This window comes from Pan troglodytes, chromosome 12 (assembly GCF_028858775.2).
Source record: "Pan troglodytes isolate AG18354 chromosome 12, NHGRI_mPanTro3-v2.0_pri, whole genome shotgun sequence".
NCBI lineage: Eukaryota > Metazoa > Chordata > Mammalia > Primates > Hominidae > Pan > Pan troglodytes.
In genome coordinates this window covers 35655960-35674476 of record NC_072410.2, presented here as the reverse complement: position 1 = coordinate 35674476, position 18517 = coordinate 35655960, and the positions used below count along the sequence as shown (strand labels likewise).

The window sequence follows — 18517 nt, the reverse complement described above, 5'->3', positions numbered from 1 at the left end:
GAATTGAATTTAAGGCTGGGCGCGATAGCTTATGCCTGTAATCCCAGCACTCTGGGAGGCCGAGGTGGGTGGATCACTTGAGGTCAGGAGTTCAAGACCAGCCTGGCCAACATGGTGAAACCCCGTCTCTACTAAAAACACAAAAATTAGCCAGGCATGGTGGCAGGCACCTGTAATCCCAGCTACTCGGGAGGCTGAGGCATGACAATCACTTGAACCCAGGAGGTGGAGGTTGCAGTGAGCTGAGATCGCGCCACTGCACTCCAGCCTGGGTGATAGAGAGAGACTCAGTATCAAAAACAAACAAACAAACAAGGCCGGGTGCGGTGGCTCAAGCCTGTAATCCCAGCACTTTGGGAGGCCGAGGCGGGCGGATCACAAGGTCAGGAGATCGAGACCATCCTGGCTAACATGGTGAAACCCCGTCTCTACTAAAAATACAAAAAAATCAGCTGGGCGTGGTGGCGGGCGCCTGTAGTCCCAGCTACTCGGGAGGCCGAGGCAGGAGAATGGCATGAACCCGGGAGGCGGATCTTGCAGTGAGCCGAGATCGCGCCACTACACTCCAGCCTGGGCGAGAGAGCAAGACTCCGTCTCAAAAAAACAAACAAACAAAAACAAAAACGAAAAACCCCAAAGAATTGAATTTAATTAGCGAACACTCAGCTGGTGTCACCTCCTGGAGGATTGACATGTGGGGAAAAACTCCCATACATCTGAGGTCACAGAAATATTTCATGCTGTGAGAGTACAGGAAAAACAGAGTTTGTTTTCCTTTATGTTCTCAGAGGCTACTTCCAAAAGGCAGGCAGAGCATCTCCCTACCCCCCACCCCCTTATTCCAGCTCCAGGGTTGCTTCTCACCATTCCTGCCTTAAGGACAACCCAAGCAGAGGCATCCTGCCACCGTTTAGTCACCTTATACCCAATGTACACAGACACTTGTATCTGTATCCTGTGAATCAGGGGACCCAGGAGGTGGGTCCCGCTCTACCTGAATCAGAACTAGCAGCAACACTGGCCAATTCTGCTCTAGACACCTACCTGGGAGGAAGAGAACTCTGTCAGCGGGTCAGGCAGCTTGAGCCACCTGTGGGACAAGGAAGCCAGAACTCAGCCCAGACACATGCCTGCCCAGCTCCCTGGACAAGGGCAGGAGCCATCCTTCCCTCCAGACCCTCCTTTTTCCACTGTACTTTAGCCTGGGCAACAGAGAGAGACTCCATCTAAAAAAAAAATAAAAAAAAGAATTATTAATGTTGTTGGGTGTGGAGCCTTATGCCTGTAATCCCAGCACTTTGGGAGGCCAAGGCGGGAGGATTGCTTGAGGCCAGGAGTTCAGCACCAGCCTGGGCAACATGGTGACACCCCCATCTTTACAAAAAATGTTTAAAAATTAGTTGGGGGTGATGGTCTGTACCTGTAGTCCTAGCTACCTGGGAGGCTGAGGTGGGAGGATGACTTGAGGCCAGGAGCTGGAGGCAGCAGTGAACTATGATTTCAACACTGCACTCCAGCCTGGGCAACAGAGGGAGACCCTGTCTCAAACAAACAGAAAAGAATTCTTTTTTTTTTTTTTTTTGAGTTAGATTCTTGCTCTGTCACCCAGGCTGGAGTGCAGTGGAGCGATCTCAGCTAACTGCAACCTCTGCTTCCCTGGTTCAAGTGATTCTCGTGCCTCAGCCTCTCAAATAGCTGGGATTACAGGCGTGTGCCACCATGCCTGGCTGATTTTTGTATTTTTAGTAGAGATGGGATTTCACCATGTTGGCCAGGCTGGTCTTGAACTCCTGACCTCAAGTGATCTGCCCGCCTTGGCCTCCCAAAGTACTGGGATTACAGGCAAGAGCCACCGTGCCCAGCCTGGAAAATTTTTTTTTTTTTTTTTTTGAGGTGGAGTCTCACTGTGTCACCCAGCCTGGAGTGCAATGGCGCGATCTTGGCTCACTGCAACCTCTGCCTCCCGGGTTCAAGCCATTCTCCTGCCTCAGCCTCCTGAGAAGCTAGGATTACAGGCACCCACCACCACACTCGTCTAATTTTTTTTTTTTTTTTTTTTCAGTATAGACGGAGTTTCACCATGTTGGCCAGGCTGGTCTCTAACTCCCGACCTCAGGTGATCCGCCTGCCTCGGCCTTCCAAAATGTTGGGATTACAGGTGTGAGCCACCGCGCCAGGCCAAGAATTCTTAGCTGATAAAAGACGGTTAACTATCGTAAGTGGTTCAAGAGGACTATAAGGCAGGGGCTGACAAACTTTTTCTGTAAAGGGCCAGATAGGCAATATTTTAGGCTTTGTAGGCAAGAGGCACAATCAAAGACATTAGGCAGGTCCTCATATAACAACACAGAAGCAAATGTCCACATTTTTTTAAACGTGAAATTCAAAATAAAATAATGAGTACACGTTTTGGAATAACGTCCTATTAATGAAAAGAATGGGATCCATTTTGCTGGGATAACATTTTGCCTAGTTGAGGTTCCAATGTAAAATCTTCTCAGATCGAGGGCAGTAAAAAAGCTGGATTTGATCTGCAGGTGGTAGTGTGCCGGCCCTCCAAGCCCTATCTATGGGGTGGAGGGGTGGTGAACAAGGAACTGAGAAACTTGGAAGAGGGTCTGTCCCCCACAACTGAGATTCAGACCTCTGCAGAGAAAACCAGGTCACACAGTCCACCAAGGACAAAGAAATTTGTTAGAGGACACAGGACACGGACACGGACGAGGACGGATGGACACCGCCCCCCCACCCCCCCCCCAAGAAAAGGGCCAACTTAGGCAAAGTTTTTCCACCTGCCACTTCACAATGACCCTCCAGCGCCCTCTACTGGCAGAGACTAGCATCAAGCCAGCTGGCAAACCAGAGGCGTCTTTTAAGGTCCTGTTTTGCAGAGCAAAAAGACTGCTTGGAGCTCAGAGGCAAATAATTCCGTAACTTGCACAGGGATATTCACAGTGAGGCAAATAAAATTTTCCCCAACTTGTTGCTTGTCTTTAAAAGTATTTATTAGAAAGCCGGGCGCAGTGGCTCACACCTGTAATCCCAGCGCTCTGGGAGACCAAGTCGGGTGGATCCCGAGGTCAGGAGTTTGGGACCAGCCTGACCAACATGGTGAAACCCCGTCTCTACTAAAAATACAAAAATTTGCCGGTCATGGTGGTGGGCACCTGTAATCCCAGCTACTCAGGAGGCTGAGGCAGGAGAATCACTTGAACCCAGGAGGCGGGGGTTGCAGTGAGCCGAGATCGCACCATTGCACTCCAGCCTGGGCGACAGAGCAAAATGCCATCTCAACAACAAAAAGAAAAAAAAAAGAAAAGAAAAAAAAAGAAAGAAGTTAGTCAACTGCGACCTGTTCCCCACCCACTCAGTTCTCTGATCCCAGAACCCACAGTTATCGGTGCATTGTGTATCTTTCAGAGCTGTTCGATGCACACATACAATGCTTTATTTTTTAAATTTCCATTTTACAAATTTTACAACAAAATCTTCCACTTTACACAAATTTAAAATATCTCGGCAGTTACATCTATTAATTTTTCTTTGATGGTTTCTGGCTTGTGTTTTATTTAGGAAGGCCATCCATACTTCAAGATTAAAAATACTTTTCCCATATTTTCTTTGAATATTTTTATATTTTAGTTTTTACACATATATCTGTAAACCATCTGGGTTTTAATATTTGAATAAGAGTGTGAGGTGACGATTAGATTTTATTTTCTTCCAAGCAGGTGGCCATTTAACTGCCTCAGTGTTATCTAACCCGTCCTTTCCAGTGGATTCAAATGATTTAATACTGGGGCCCCCAGTCCGCAGTCATCAGTAACAACTGCCGAGGATGGCTTCATCCCACAGGTCCCTCTCCTCTGGGCCTTCCCTGCCTGACCCCTTCTTCTCTCTCCCAGACCTTCTCGCCTCTTTTGCGGCATCCCCACCCTGGTGATTCTTCTTGCTGCGTCTGGGCCTCTCTGCACTGCCTGGCGCCCCCTCGGCCTTTCTCCTGCCCCTGTTCCCTTTGTGTGAGTCTCCCTTCGCGCGGTGCTTCCTCTTGGGCTCTGCTTGCTCCTCCCCGGCCGCTCTCCGTCCTCCCACCTCCCCGTGCCTCCTCCTCAGGCCTCGGTCCCCACGGTCCGCCTGCTGGGCGCTGCCGCGGGGCTCCCAGAAGAAGCAACAGGAACCTTCCCTGCCGTGCGCCCCGCGGACGCCTGTGTTCTCTCCCTGCCCAGATGGGCTTGGAAGCCACCGGTGTTTGAAGAAATGGTCCTGATTATTTTGACTGTGGTTTACAGATTCCAGTCTTCGTGGCGCATAAGGAATTTTAGGCCAGGGAGGTACCCGGCTTTGCACGGTCCTCAGTCTTTCCAAGGAAGCGGGGAACACGTGGGGCCTCCAGAAGGGGAGTCCCTGCTGCTCCGGCCCCCGAGGCTCAGTGGGGCCCCTTTCTTGGCACGCGGAGTCCTCCGTCACCTTTGTAAAGCAAAGCGTTGGTTGCAATCCTCTGGCTTTCTGCTTTCTAATATAATCCTCCAGTTCATGTTGAAAAGAGTCAGAAGTCTTAGAATTTTCCATTATATTGATTACGGATGAATCTGTTAGGGAAAATGGGGGGAAGCTTTCTGTTAAATGTATTATTTTGCTATGATTTTTTTTGTGTGTCCTAAAAAAAAGATCAGACTCCAGTTTCTAGGGGAGATTATGTTATGTAACATACTGTAAGTACTACATAGTCACTGATGTTGAAAATATTTTTGACATAGACTGAGAATCATGAAATATAATGGACTAAGAAATGAGCCTTAAAACACTGTGTACATTTGAGGATCTATATAAAATAAATAAATATAACACATATAGATAGGCATATGATTTATCAGTGGTTACCCCAGGTTTAGGGGGAATTTAGATAATTTTAGTCTTACTTAATTGTTCTGGATTTTTGCCAAAAATACTATCACTTGTGTGATAAAAAAAGAAAATTAAGTTGTTTCAAGAAAATAGACAAGCCACTAAATTAATCTAAAATCATTCATAAATTCTACAAAAACAGAACAAGCTAGTCCTGTGCTTATTATATGCCAAGAAAGAAATAATAGAGAGATAATTAAACATATTTCCAGGACACTCACATTCCATCTATTTTAAATCTAATAGCTGAGGTGAAAAAACAGAGGAAGATGCTATTTATTGTGTTAAACTCCCAAACTATGATTATTCTTTTTTTTTTTTAACAAATGAAGAAACTGAGTCACAGAGAATTTGGGTTGCTTACTTAAGGTCACACACAGCCAAAAAGTACAGGCAGGATTTAAACCCAGGGAGAGAGGGTTCAGAGCCTGCTTGCTCAGTCATACTCTGTAGCTCAGAATGCTTTTCATCTCTGAGATTGGTATCAACCTTATAGGTGTTGTGGGGACTAAGACAGTGACTACAACTGAAGCACTAGGGATGCAGCAAGTGGCCAGTGACTTGTAGCTATTAATGTTCTCATTAAGATGCAGGAATGAGGACAAGTAGCATTAAATATTTTACTAGCAGTCTTATTCTGAGAACTTGCCTCCATTTTAGTTTACTAATTTCTTTTTTCTTTCTTTTTTTTTTTTTGAGTCAGGGTCACTCAGGCTGGAGTGCAATGGCATGATCACGGCTCACTGAAGCCTCGAACTCCTGGGAGACACCCACTACTCGACACCTCACAGCCAGCACCATCAGCAGGTCCTGCCAACTGCTCTATTTTCAAAACTCCGCCAGCGGGATGCGGTGGCTCACACCTGTAATCCCAGCACTTTGGGAGGCCGAGGCGGGCGGATCACCTGAGGTCAGGAGTTCGAGACCAGCCTGACCAACATGGAGAAACCCCGTCTCTACTAAATATACAAAATTAGCCGGGTGTGGTGGCACATGCCTGTAATCCCAGCTACTCGGGAGGCTGAGGCAGGAGAATCGCTTGAACCCAGGAGGCGGAGGTTGTGGTGAGCCGAGATCGTGCCATTGCACTCCAGCCTGGGCAAAAAGAGCGAAACTCCGTCTCAAAAACAAAAAAAAAGACAAAAAACGAAAAACAAAAAAACTTGTCCAGAATCTGACCAATTCTACTTAAACTGCTCTTGTCTGGGCCAGGGTGCCACATGTCCCCTGGATCAGGGCAGTCACCCTTCACTGGTCTTCCAGCACCTGCTCAATGAGCCTATTTCCAAACCAGCTGCCAGGATAACCATTTTAATGTGATGTCATCCTGGCTATCTCAAAACCAGTAGAGAGCTCAAAATCCTTTGCTCAAAACCATCAGAGGGCCGGGGGCGGTGGCTCATGCCTGTTATCCCAGCATTTTGGGAGGCCAAGGTGGGCGGATCACCTGAGGTCAGGAGTTCAAGACCAGCCTGGCCAACATGGTGAAACTCCGTCTCTACTAAAAATACAAAAATTAGCCGGGTGTGGTGGCAGGCTCCTGTAATCCCAGCTACTCAGAAGGCTAAGGCAGGAGAATCGCTTGAACCCAGGAGGTGGAGGCGACAGAGCGAGACTCTGTCCCAAAACAAACAACAAAAAAAGCATCAGAGAGCTCCTCCATCCCTCCCTCAGAAGGAAGCCCAGATTCCCACGGTGCCTACAAGGCCTGACACTGTGGGTCACTCCCTGTCCTGAGGCCTCCAGTTTCTCTCTGACTACCATCCTGTTGCTCCTCCTGTCCAGCCACACTTGTCTCCCAGCTGGAAGGCAGCAGAGAAGCACACCCTGGCCTCAGGTCCTCCCCGTCCCTAACTCTGCAAAGCTCTTTACCTCTGCACCCACACTGGAAGCCCCCTTGCCTCCCTGGTCTTAGCTGGAAATGTCACCTTCTCAGAGTTTTGACGACCCTCCCCATGGGACACCCTCTGCCCCTTCCCTGCTTGATTTTCCTCCAGGACATCACCATTCCCTAATAGAGTGCTTTATGATACTGAGATATCTCGAGGGTTTTGAGACAGGGTCTTGCGCTGTTGCTCAGGCCGGAGTGCAGTGGCACAATCACAGCTCACTGCAGCCTTGACCTCCTGGGCTAAAGTAATCGATTACTCAATTACTCCCACCTCAGCCACCTGAGTATCTGGGACCACAGGCGCACGTGACCACGCCCGGTTCATTTTTTGTATTTTTAGTAGAGATGGGGTTTTGCCATGTTGCCCAGGCTGGTCTGGATCTGCTGGACTCAAGCAATCCACCCATCTTGGCTTCCCAAAGTGCTGGGATTACAGGCATGAGCCACTGCGCCCAGCAGAGCTGTTAAGATGCTGGTTCTCTTGGCTGGGTGTGGTGGCTCACGCCTGAAATCCCAGCACTTTGGGAGGCCGAGGTGGGAGGATCACTGAAGGTCGGCATTTAAGACCAGCCTGGCCAACATGGTGAAACCTCATCTCTACTAAAAATACAAAAATTAGCTGGGCATGGTAGTACGCCTGTAGTCCCAGCTACTTGGGAGGCTCAGGCAGGAGAATCGCTTGAACCTGGGAGGCGGAGGTTGCAGTGACCCAAAATGGCGACACTGCACTCCAGCCTGGGCAACAGAGGGAGACTCCGCCTCAAAGAAAAAAAGACCCTGGTTCTCATTCTGCATTTCTACCGAGCTCCCTAGCAATGCTGATACTGCTCATACCCAGACTACGATTTGAGTAGCAACAACCTCACAATTTAATGTTTACATTTGGTCTGCCTTTTTTTTTTTTTTCGAGACGGAATCTCGCTCTGTCGCCCAGGCTGGAGTGCAGTGGCACGATCTTGGCTCACTGCAACCCCTGCCTCCCGGGTTCAAGCGATTCTCCTGCCTCAACCTGCCAAGTAGCTGGGACTACAGGCGTATGCCACCACACCGGCTAATTTTTTGTACTTTAGTAGAGACGGGGTTTCACCGTGTCAGCCAGGATGGTCTCAATCTCCTGACCTCGCGATCCGCCCGCCTTGGCCTCCCAAAGTGCTGGGATTACAGGCGTGAGCCACCGCTCCGGGCCATTTTACATTTGGTCTGTTTTCTATCTTACCGCACTTGGATGTAAGCTCCTCTTGGGTAGAGATTCCTTGACTGCTGTTTCCTCAACATGTCAAATTGTGCTTGACGTAGATGCTTAATAAATACTTGCTGAATGAATACATGAGTGAAGAAAGGCCCTGACCTCTCCCAACATGTTTAGTTCCACTAAGAACCCCAGATCTAAGGAGTCCTACCCACTTCAGCTGTGCGTCCCACACAGCCTCCTCTCATTTGCCCCTCAGCCGTCTTCCTTAACAACTAGCCATCCAAACGCCGCCAAACGTCTGGTTCACCTCTTACCTGGAATCACTGCCATGCATTAGTTTACTGAGAGAAATTTCCACAAAACAGATGGAACCCTCACACCCTTTAGATTACAGTCGTCGGGGCCCCACAGAGTGCAGAGGCCCACCTGGTTAGATAGAACTCAGAAGCAAATTAGGAGCCCTAGCACGGCGCGGGGAGATTTGCTCTGAGCTCCAGGAGAATTCCAGCTTCCTCGCTGCTTACCCGTCCCAGGAAGCAGGAAGCCACACCCCCTCCTTCGCCCCCGCCTCTTTGGTTTTAGGCCTTCTCATCCCACAGCTCCACTCTCAGGAGAAACAAATTCAATTACAGACACTAAAGTGATTTAGGAACGCCCAAGTTTATCGCCTTGGAACGCAATCAGCCTATAACCTAATCAGTATTATTAAATCCTGTCTGAAGAGTTTATCTTGAAAAAAATTTAATAAAACACTAATTCTTAATTTGTGAAATATAGCATACATGCAGAAATGTGCACGAAACAAAAATCTATAGCACAATGGTTTATCACTAAGACAAAGTCCATCCAACCACCGTTCAGGTCAGCAAACAGAACCGAGCCACTTGCCAGATGTGTCTCCTTTCCCTCCTAACCTTAACTGTCCCTTTGTCCCCCACTAGCCTGTGTTTTTTGGGGGAATCTCATCGTTGCTTTTCTGGATAGTTTATTACTTACATGCAAGACTCGAAATACTATAGTTTTGCCTGTTTTTTGGAATGTACTTTATGTAAATGGAATTGTACACTGCACTTTTTTGTACAGTGTATTTCTGAATTTTACCACGTTCATTTTCACAGCTGTATGGTATTCTATTCTTGAAAAAAGTATATATATTTCATATATTCACACATATATGTGTGTGCATTATGTATATATGTGTGTGTATATAGATAGAGGGATATTAACAGATTATTGATCTGTTCAAGGGCATTGTGACTGTCCCAAGTCCAGGCCATTTTAAACAACACTGTCATGAATATTCTTGTATATACTTCCTGATATACATAAACTTGCATTACTACAGAGTGTTTACCTAGAAGTGGGATTTCTGTGCTACACAACATGGTGTATTCAGCTTTATCAGACATAGTAATACCAAAGGTTTTTCAAAAGAGGTTAATACCAATTTTTTTTTTTTTTGAGACAGAATTTCACTCTTGTTGCCCAGGCTGGAGTGCAGTGGCATGATCTCAGCTCACTGCAGCCTCGGCCTCCCGGGTTCAAGCAGTTCTCCTCCTCAGCCTCCGGAGTAGCTGGGATTACAGGTGCCCACCACCATGCCTGGCTTATTTTTTGTATTTATTTTATTTATTTATTTTTTTGAGACGAAGTCTTGCTGTGTCACCCAGGCTGGAGTGCAGTGGTGTGATCTCAGCTCACTGCAACCTCTGCCTCCCAGGTTCAAACGATTCTTCTGCCTCAGCCTCCTGAGTAGCTGGGACTACAGGCACACGCCACCATACCTGGCTAATTTTTGTATTTTTGGTAGAGATGTGGTTTCACCATATTGGCCAGGCTGGTCTCGAACTCCTGACCTCGTGATCCGCCCGCCTCGGCCTCCCAAAGTGCTGGGATTACAGGCGTGAGCCACCGCGCCCACCCAGTTAATATCAATTTACATCCTTCCCCCAGCAGTGTTTGGGGGCTTCACATTCTTTCCAACACTTGTAATTGTCAAACCTTGAATTCCATATCTAATTGTGATTTTAATCAACATTTCCTGTTTACAATGGTACTGAGTACCTTCTTTATGTCTATAGGCCAGTGTTTTTCTCTTTTGTGCCACGGGGGTCCAGGTCTCTAGAACATTCTTGTGTTGGGTCGTTTGCATTTTTTGCTTATCTGTCTTCTAAGAATGAGCCCTCTGCTGGCTCTGTGTGTTGTGGAGATCTCCCACTGTTTGCCTTGTATTTTCATTCCCTGGGTGGTGGTATCTTTTGATGGACACTTAATGTTGTCCAACATAGGAATCAAACTTAACAGGCATAGTGCTTTTTTTTTGTTTCTTTTTTTGTTTTTTTTTTTTTGAGATGGAGTCTCCCTCTGTCACCCAGGCTGGAGTGCAGTGGCTCTATCTCGGCTCACTGCAACCTCTGCCTCCCGAGAGGGATAGTGCTTTTTAATGTCATGTTTAAGATATATTTTCCTAATCCTAGACCGGGGTTTCTCCACCTGGCACTGATGACATTTTGGGTCAGATGATTCTTTGTTGAGAGGGGCTGTCCTGTGCATTATAGGATGTTTAGCAGCATCCGTGGCCTCTACCCACTAGATAACAGTAGCAACTCCCTTCCAACCTAGTTGTGACAACCAAAAATGTCTTCAGACATTGCCAGAAGTCCCCATGTTTCAGAAACATTGCCATAGATCATAAACATATTCTCATATGACGCCTTATAAAAGCTTCATAGTGGGCCAGTGCGGTGGCTCACGCCTGTAATCCCAGCACTTTGGGAGGCCGAGGTGGGCGGATCACTTGAGATCAGGAATTCAAGATCAGCCTAGTCAGCATGGCTAAGCCCCATCTCTACTAAAAATAAAAAAATTAGCTGGGCATGGTGGTACACGCCTGTAGTCCCAGCTACTCAGAAGGCTGAGGTAGGAGAATCGCTTGAACCCAGGAGACGGAGGTTGCAGTGAGCCAAGATCATGCCACTGCACGCGAGCCTGGATGACAGAGCGAGACTCTGTCTCAAAAAAATAAAAAAAATTTAAAAAAAAGCTTCATGGTGGCTGGGTGAGGTGGCTTACACCTGTAATCTCAACACTTTGGGAGGCCAAGGAGGGTGGACTGCTTGAGGCCAGGAGTTCCAGACCAGCCTTGCCAACATGGCAAAACCCCATCATCTCCACTAAAAATATAAAAATTAGCTGCGCATGATAGTGCACACCTGTGATTCCAGTTACATGGGAGGCTGAGGCAGGAGAATCGCTTGAACCCAGGAGGTGGAGGTTGCAGTGAGCTGAGATTGTACCACTGCACTCCAGCCTGGGTGACAGAGCAAGACTCTGTCTCAAAAAAATAAAATAAGTAAATACAAAGTAAAAGCTTCATAGATATATAGTTCAACTGGAATTGATTTTTGTGCAAGCCGTGAGGCAGGCATCCTACTTCATTTGTTTGAAGATATGGTGGGGGGAACCCAAAGGGTTTCTGTTTTTTCTGTTCTCTCACTCAACAATCAACACAGAAGACTTCTGTGACCAAATGTATGGAGTTTTCCCCCACACACCAAGCAAACAGTCAATTCTGCAGCTGACACCAGTGGGTGCACAATCTAATTCACTTCTCACACTCTCAACCTGGAGATGGCGTCAGGTCCCACAGGTTGAGGACTCAGTCCCCAAAACTGCCCCTGCCCCTGACTTTGGAGGCCAGTTGCAAGCCCCAGGCTGTTTTACTTGTGCTGCTGATCAACCAGCTATGAATTAGGGTTCCCAGGACCTCCTCCTTAGGTTCAGTTAATTTGCCAGAGTGGCTCACAGAACTCAGGGAAACACTTACTTATGGTTGCTAGTTTATTATAAAATATATTAGAAAGGATACCAATGAACACTAGATGAAGAGCTGCAGAGGGTGAGATATGAGGGAAGGGGGCGGAACTTCCAGGTCCTTCCCAAGCTCCTCCCCATGTTCCACCCTCTAGGAACCTCCATTCGGCTGTCCACAAGCTCATCTGAACCCTGTCCTTTTGGGTTTTTATGGAGGCTTCACTACATAGGCATGATTGATTAAACCACTGGCCATTGGTGATCAACTTAGCCTTCAGCCCCTGTCCCCTCCCTGGAGGTTGGGGGGCAGAGCACAAAAATCCCACCCCTCTAATCCTGCCTTGGTCTTTCTGGTGACTAGCTCCCTTCTGAAGCTACCTAGGGGTTGCCAGCCATCAATCAACTCATTAGCACACAAAAATATATCACTTTGGAGAGTCTAAGGATTTTAGGAGTTGTATGCCAGGAAATGGGAAGACCAAATATGTATCTCACAATATCACATACCATACTTTTCCAACACCATTTATTGAAGTTTGTCTCCCTCACTGCTCTGAAGTTCTTTGTTATTTTATTTTATTTTATTTTTTTCTTATGTTGGACTGGTAACAGGCAGACCTTACCAGGTTTGAGAAAGGCTCATCCCACACATGAGTGTGAAAACCCAATCATCATGCTTATGAACTGCAAACAGATCTGCCTTTGTTATTCAACAAATGTCCATTTGTTCATAGTTCTGCGTCTAGTTTCTGTATTCTGTCATATCTTTGCACCAGTACTCCTCTGTCTTCATTACTGTAGCTTCATGAGAAGTCTTTATATTTGCTAGAGCAAGTCATCTCCCTATTCCTGTCTTTCCGTATTCAAGTATGTGTTGATTTCTCTTGGCATTTTGTTTATATATAAACTTTAAATCTGGCTCATCAATTTCTGTAAACACTTGCAGTTTTGCTTGGGGCTACACCGAATCTGTAGGTTAATTTGAGGAGAACTGACATCTTTCCAGCGTTACAACTTTCAGTATATGAATATGGCTTACGGCTCCATTTATATAAGCATTCTTTATTCTTTTGTGTTCCCAGAAGATGGACTTTGTCCACCAAACTTCTCCTAGAATCCTGAAAGGCCACACGTTTTAAGCCCTAGGCCCAATGTCACATATAATGCCTGTGCAATTTGTGGGTTTGCTTATTTATGTCAGATGTAATTTCGTTTTTAAATTTTTTATTTATTTTTTTGAGAAAGGGTCTCACTCTCACCCAGGCTGGAGTGCAGTAGCGCAATCACGGCTCTCTGAAGCCTTGACTTCCCGGGCTCCACTGATCCTTCCACCTTAGCCTCCTCAGTAGCTAGGACCACAGGCGTGTGCCACAGACATGCACACATGCACAGGTGTGTGCAGTAGAGACAGGCTTTCACCATGTTGCCCAGGCTGGTCTCAGAACTCCTGAGCTCAAGTGATCCTCGTGCCTTGGCTTCCCAAAGTACTGGGATTACAGGTATGAGCCACAGCACCCAGCTAGGTGTGATTTCAAGTACTGAAGAAGCTTACAAAGATAAGGACTTTATTAAAAGAATATTTGCAGGATGGGTGTAGTGGCTCACTCCTGTAATCCCAGCACTTTGGGAAGCCCAAGGTGGGCAGATCACCTGAGGTCAGGAGTTCGAGACCAGCCTGGAAACATGGCGAAACCCCATCTCAACTAAAAATACAAAAATTAGCCAGGCATGGTGGCATGCGCCTGTAATCCCAGCTACTTGAGAGACTGAGGCAAGTGATTCTCTTGCATCCAGGAGGTGGAGGTTGCAGTGAGCTGAGATCGCGCCACTGCTCTCCAGCCTGGGCGACAGAGTGAGACTCTGTCTCAAAAAAAAGAGAGAGGGAAAAAAAAAGGCCGGGCACGGTGGCTCACGCCTGTAATCCCAGCACTTTGGGAGGCCGAGGCAGGCAGATCACAAGGTCAGGAGATCGAGACCATCCTGACTGACACGGTGAAACCCCATCTGTACTAAAAATACAAAAAAATTAGCCTGGCGTGGTGGCGGGCACCTGTAGTCCCAGCTACTCGGGAGGCTGAGGCAGGAGAATAGCGTGAACCCAGGAGGCGGAGCTTGCAGTGAGCCGAGATCGCGCCACTGCACTCCAGCCTGGGCGACAGAGCAAGACTCCCTGTCAAAAAAAAAAAAATTGCAATGTGAAGAAATTTGGGAGAAAGGAAGATAAAGTGGGAGAAGAAACAAAATGGAGGCCCCTGCAAGTCCAGGCTGTATAGCTGCCCAGTCTTGGTGAGATTATTGTCACCATTGAGCAAGTAGGCACAGATTTCACCTTTGGGCAGCCCTGAATGTCAGGCTCAGCACCATGAAATTTCACACTTTATTGTGGGCTCCCTAATGTTGCGCTCTGATTATTTGATTCAAGTAACATATATGGGCATGGTACTGGCACATTTCATCTTCAAATAACCCTTGCTGAGGCAAATGGGTTTTTTTTTTTAATTCCATTTTAAGATGAAAAGTAAAGTTTAAAGAGGTTAAGTGACCTGCCCTTAGCCACCTATAGAAAATAGCATGTTCAAGCCCATCTTCTGATTCCAAGGCCAATGCCTGCCCTCCTTCCATTCTACCTCCCCACAGTGTGTGGGATTTCTGCTCTTGCTGTTTTATAAGCTCTAGAGACTTGGAAGATATCTAATGTACAGAAGGCAGATGCTAGTTATTATCAGACAAGCTGAAGTGAAAGCAGGAAAGGGCTCACTTCTTTTCTTTCTTTCTTTCTTTTCTTTTCTTTTTTTGAGATGGAGTCTCACTCTGTAGCCCAGGCTGGAGTGCAGTGGTGCAATCTCGGCTCACTGCAACCTCTGCCTCTAGGGTTCAAGTGATTCTCCTGCCTCAGCCTCTCGAGTAGCTGGGACTACAGGCATGCACCACCATGCCCAGCTAATTTTTGTATTTTCAGTAGAGACATGATTTCACCATGTTGGCCAGGCTGGTCTTGAACTCCTGACCTCAGGTGATCCACCCGCCTCTGCCTCCCAAAGTGCTGGCATTACAGGCCTGAGCCACTGAGCTGGGCCAGGAATCACTTAATGATGGCATTGCCAAGGGCTGTAGATGCTGAAATTTATCAAAAAGGGATATTCTTGTTGCTGTGATGGACAAGGGCTGCCCCACCCAGACTCCTTAAGGCTCTTCCAGCCCTGAAATAAACCTTGGTGTGGAGCATTTATATGCTAAACAGATCACTTTCTTGCTTACTTTATCCATTATTTCCATGGCTCTCTCTTGTCCCTAAGCTGCTCCTATGTCTATGGTTTCACCCTGGAGGGCCAAAGTTCCAATAACCAAGTAAAGCCCATGCTTGCTTAGCCCACAAAGGGGAACAAGTACTGCATACTTCCCATTTCAACATCTCTTTTGGGGGTACCAGGGTATAAAACTCTCTTGTCCTGCTTTTATTTTTTATTTATTTATTTTTGAGAAAAGGTCTGCTTCTGTCACCCAGGCTGGAGTTCAGTGGAGCTATAATGGCTCACTGTAGCTTCAACCTCCCTAGGCTCAAGTGATCCTCCTACCTCAGCCTCCCAAGTAGCTGGGACTACAGGCGTACACCACCATATCCGGCTAAGTTTTTGTATTTCTTTCTAGAGACAGGGTTTTGCCATGTTGTCCAGGCTGGTTTCGAACTCCTGGGCTCAAGTGCTCTGTCCACCTCAGCCTCCCAAAATGCTAGGATTACAGGCTTGAGCCACCATGCCTGTCCTGTCCTGGTTTATAACAGATGAGGTGAGGCTGCTATGCAACTTTTATTTTGAAAAAGAACTATGCAGTTAGATTTCCCTGACCTTTCCTCAATGAGCAACTCATTTCCCCATCTTCCTTTAATCTTGTCACAACGTACCCAAGGATGATATAAACCCACCTCCACCAACAGTAGAAGAAAGACTCAAAAACACCACACCTTTACCAATCAATGGCTGTGTCCTCAAGCCCTTAGGAGTAAATAAGTTTTGCAAATGAAATTTTATTTTACCTATAGAAAGACTAAAGATTTGTAATCAAAAATGCAATTTATTGCTTCTACCCAAGATCAAGGGTAGTATCTGTGCTTATTATGTAATATCTGACACATCCACTTCCTGAGAACAAAATAATAAGTGGGTTTTAGGAGCAGAAGAACAGTGCTCCAGGTAACTGATGACTCCAGTATGGCTCTATCCCTCATGCCCTCCGTTTTAATATGAAACCTGCCTTTTTCCCTTTTATTTATTTATTTATTTTTTACTTTTATTTTTTGAGGCGGAGTCTCCCTTTGTCACCCTGGCTGGAGTGCAGTGGTGGATCTCTGCTCACTGCACCCTCTGCCTCCAGGGCTTAAGTGTTTCTCCTGCCTCAGCCTCCGGTGTAACTGGGATTACAGGCCGGGTGTAACTGGGATTACAGGCGTGCACCACCACGCCCCAGCTAATTGTTGTATTTTCAGTAGAGACTGAGTTTCAACATGTTGGCCAGGCTGGTCTCAAATTCTTGACCTCAGGGTATCTGCCCACCTCTGCCTCCCAAAGTGCTGGCATTACAGGCGTGAGCCACCGCACCTGGCCTTTCCTTATTTATTTTATTTTTTTGAGACAAGGTCTCTCTGTTGCCCAGGCTGGAGTGCAGTGGCTCGATCTCAGCTCACTGCAACCTCCACCTCCCAGGTTCAAGCAATTCTCCTGCCTCAGCCTCCCGAGTAGCTGGGATTACAGGCACCCGCCACTACGCCCGGCTAATTTTTGTATTTTTAGTAGAGATGGGATTTCACCATGTGGACCAGGCTGGTATTTTTATTTTTTTTTAATTGAGACAGAGTCTCGCTCTGTTGCCCAGGCTGGAGTGCAGTCGCGGGATCTTGGATCACTGCAACCTCCACCTCCCAGGTTCAAGCGATTCTTCTTTGCTGAGATTACAGGCACCCACCATCATGCCCAGCAAATTTCTGTATTTTTATTAGAGACAGGGTTTCACCATGTTGGCCAGGCTAGTCTCAAACGCCTGACCTCAGGCGATCTGCCCGACTCGGCCTCCCAAAGTGCTGGGATTACAGGCGTGAGCCACCACGCCCGGCCTCCTTTTTATCTTTGTTATTTTTTGAGACAGGGTCTTGCTTTGTCATCCAGGCTGGAGTGCAGTGGCACAATCATGGCTCCTTGACCTCCTGGATTCATGCGATCCTCCCACTTCAGCTTCTTGGGTAGCTGGGACTACAGGCATGAGCCACCATGCCTAGCTAATTAAAAACATTTTTTTTTTTTGGTAGAGTGCCAGGTGCAGTGGCTCATACCTGTATTCCCAGCACTTTGGGGTTGGGGGTGAGGATCGCTTGATCCCAAAGCCCAAATCCCAGGAGTTTGAGACTAGTCTGGGTAACGCGGGGGAAACACCCCTCTCTACCAAACAAAAGCAAAAACCATATATACATATGAAAACAAAAAAATACACACTAGCCCGTTGTTATGGCACGTGTCTGCTGAGAGGCTGATGTGGATGTTCGAACCCAGGAGTCCAAGGATGCAGTGAGTAAGCCAGGATCGCACTATCTCAAAAGACTGAGTCTCGCCATATTTGCTCAGACTGATCTTGAACTTGTGGGCTCAAGCCATTTTCTTTCAAAAAGAGCTGGGATTGCCTGTGTTAGCCACCTCGCCTTGGAAAATTTAATCAAAATTGTAGACCCCTGTTTTTTAAACTGCTAGCATACCTGTGTTTTCTTCTTTAGCCACATTGCTGTGAAATTGGAAACAACCTTCTGATGTTTCCAAAAGTATACACCTGTTTTTGTCACTAATGCTTAGCAGGTGCACCGTTTCTGGAAGTACTGCAATACCGGATCGATGCACAGATTGGATAGGGCAAGCTCTCATTCCATCTCCCAATTCCAAAAATGCGTTTAATATAGCGTTCTCAAATACAGAACACACCAGATACTAAGCTAATAAAAACAAATACTACATTTGATCTTAGCTAAAACGTCGAAAAGCTGTACCAATTATGCGGGGGGGGGGGGGCCTCCCACGTCCTCCCTTCTTTCATCCACCTTAAGGTCACGGTGAGAAACCTCACCTTCGGTAAACATCTCACCTGCTTTCTGATGTAAATATTATATTGAAAACATAGGCCCTTTGAGACATTTTGTCCGCTTCTTGACTCTTAGTGACTCGAGCTTTGTCGCCCCTTTTCCTTGGTCGCGAGGGCCGTTCATTTGCATGTCCCACCCGCTCTGCGCCCGGGAGGCGTGGCCACCAAGGGGCCGGGCCCTGCACAGCGCCCTGGGGAAGCTGGTTTGAAAGCTCTGGAGCGACCCCAATGCCGGGTAAAGGACAAGATTTGCCCAGATGGAAGGGAATTTGGGGTGAAGTGGCCGTAAGAGTGTGGGACGAAACTGTTTCGGGCAGAGCGGTCGGAACTCACCTGAGGAAAGCATGGAGGAGGAGTCACTAATAAGAATGAGTGGCAGGGACAGGGCGGCCTTGCAGCGCCCTCGGTGTTGGAAGGGAAGACCGTACAGCGCGATGGGGACCAGGGCGGCGGGCCGCAGCCAGGGTGTGGGTGGGCGACGGTCAAGGTGCCTTGAAGCGGATTCTGTCCTCGGGAGCTGCGGTTCTTCCTCCTCCGCCCTCACCGGCGGGCGACCTTAGGCAGGGAGTGAAATGCAACGGGAGCCCTGGAGGGAGGGT

The 18517-nt window shown here is 47.3% G+C and overlaps 2 non-coding genes across 2 annotated transcripts; both read right to left on the bottom strand.

Moving 5' to 3' along the window:
• Positions 1–12396: 12396 nt before the first annotated feature.
• LOC112208294 (small nucleolar RNA U13) lies at positions 12397–12497 on the bottom strand. Its single transcript, XR_002942704.1, has one exon. It is a non-coding gene; the product is annotated as a small nucleolar RNA U13 (small nucleolar RNA).
• A 5136-nt stretch (positions 12498–17633) lies between these two features.
• LOC112208301 (U2 spliceosomal RNA) lies at positions 17634–17824 on the bottom strand. Its single transcript, XR_002942707.2, has one exon. It is a non-coding gene; the product is annotated as a U2 spliceosomal RNA (small nuclear RNA).
• Positions 17825–18517: the final 693 nt, after the last annotated feature.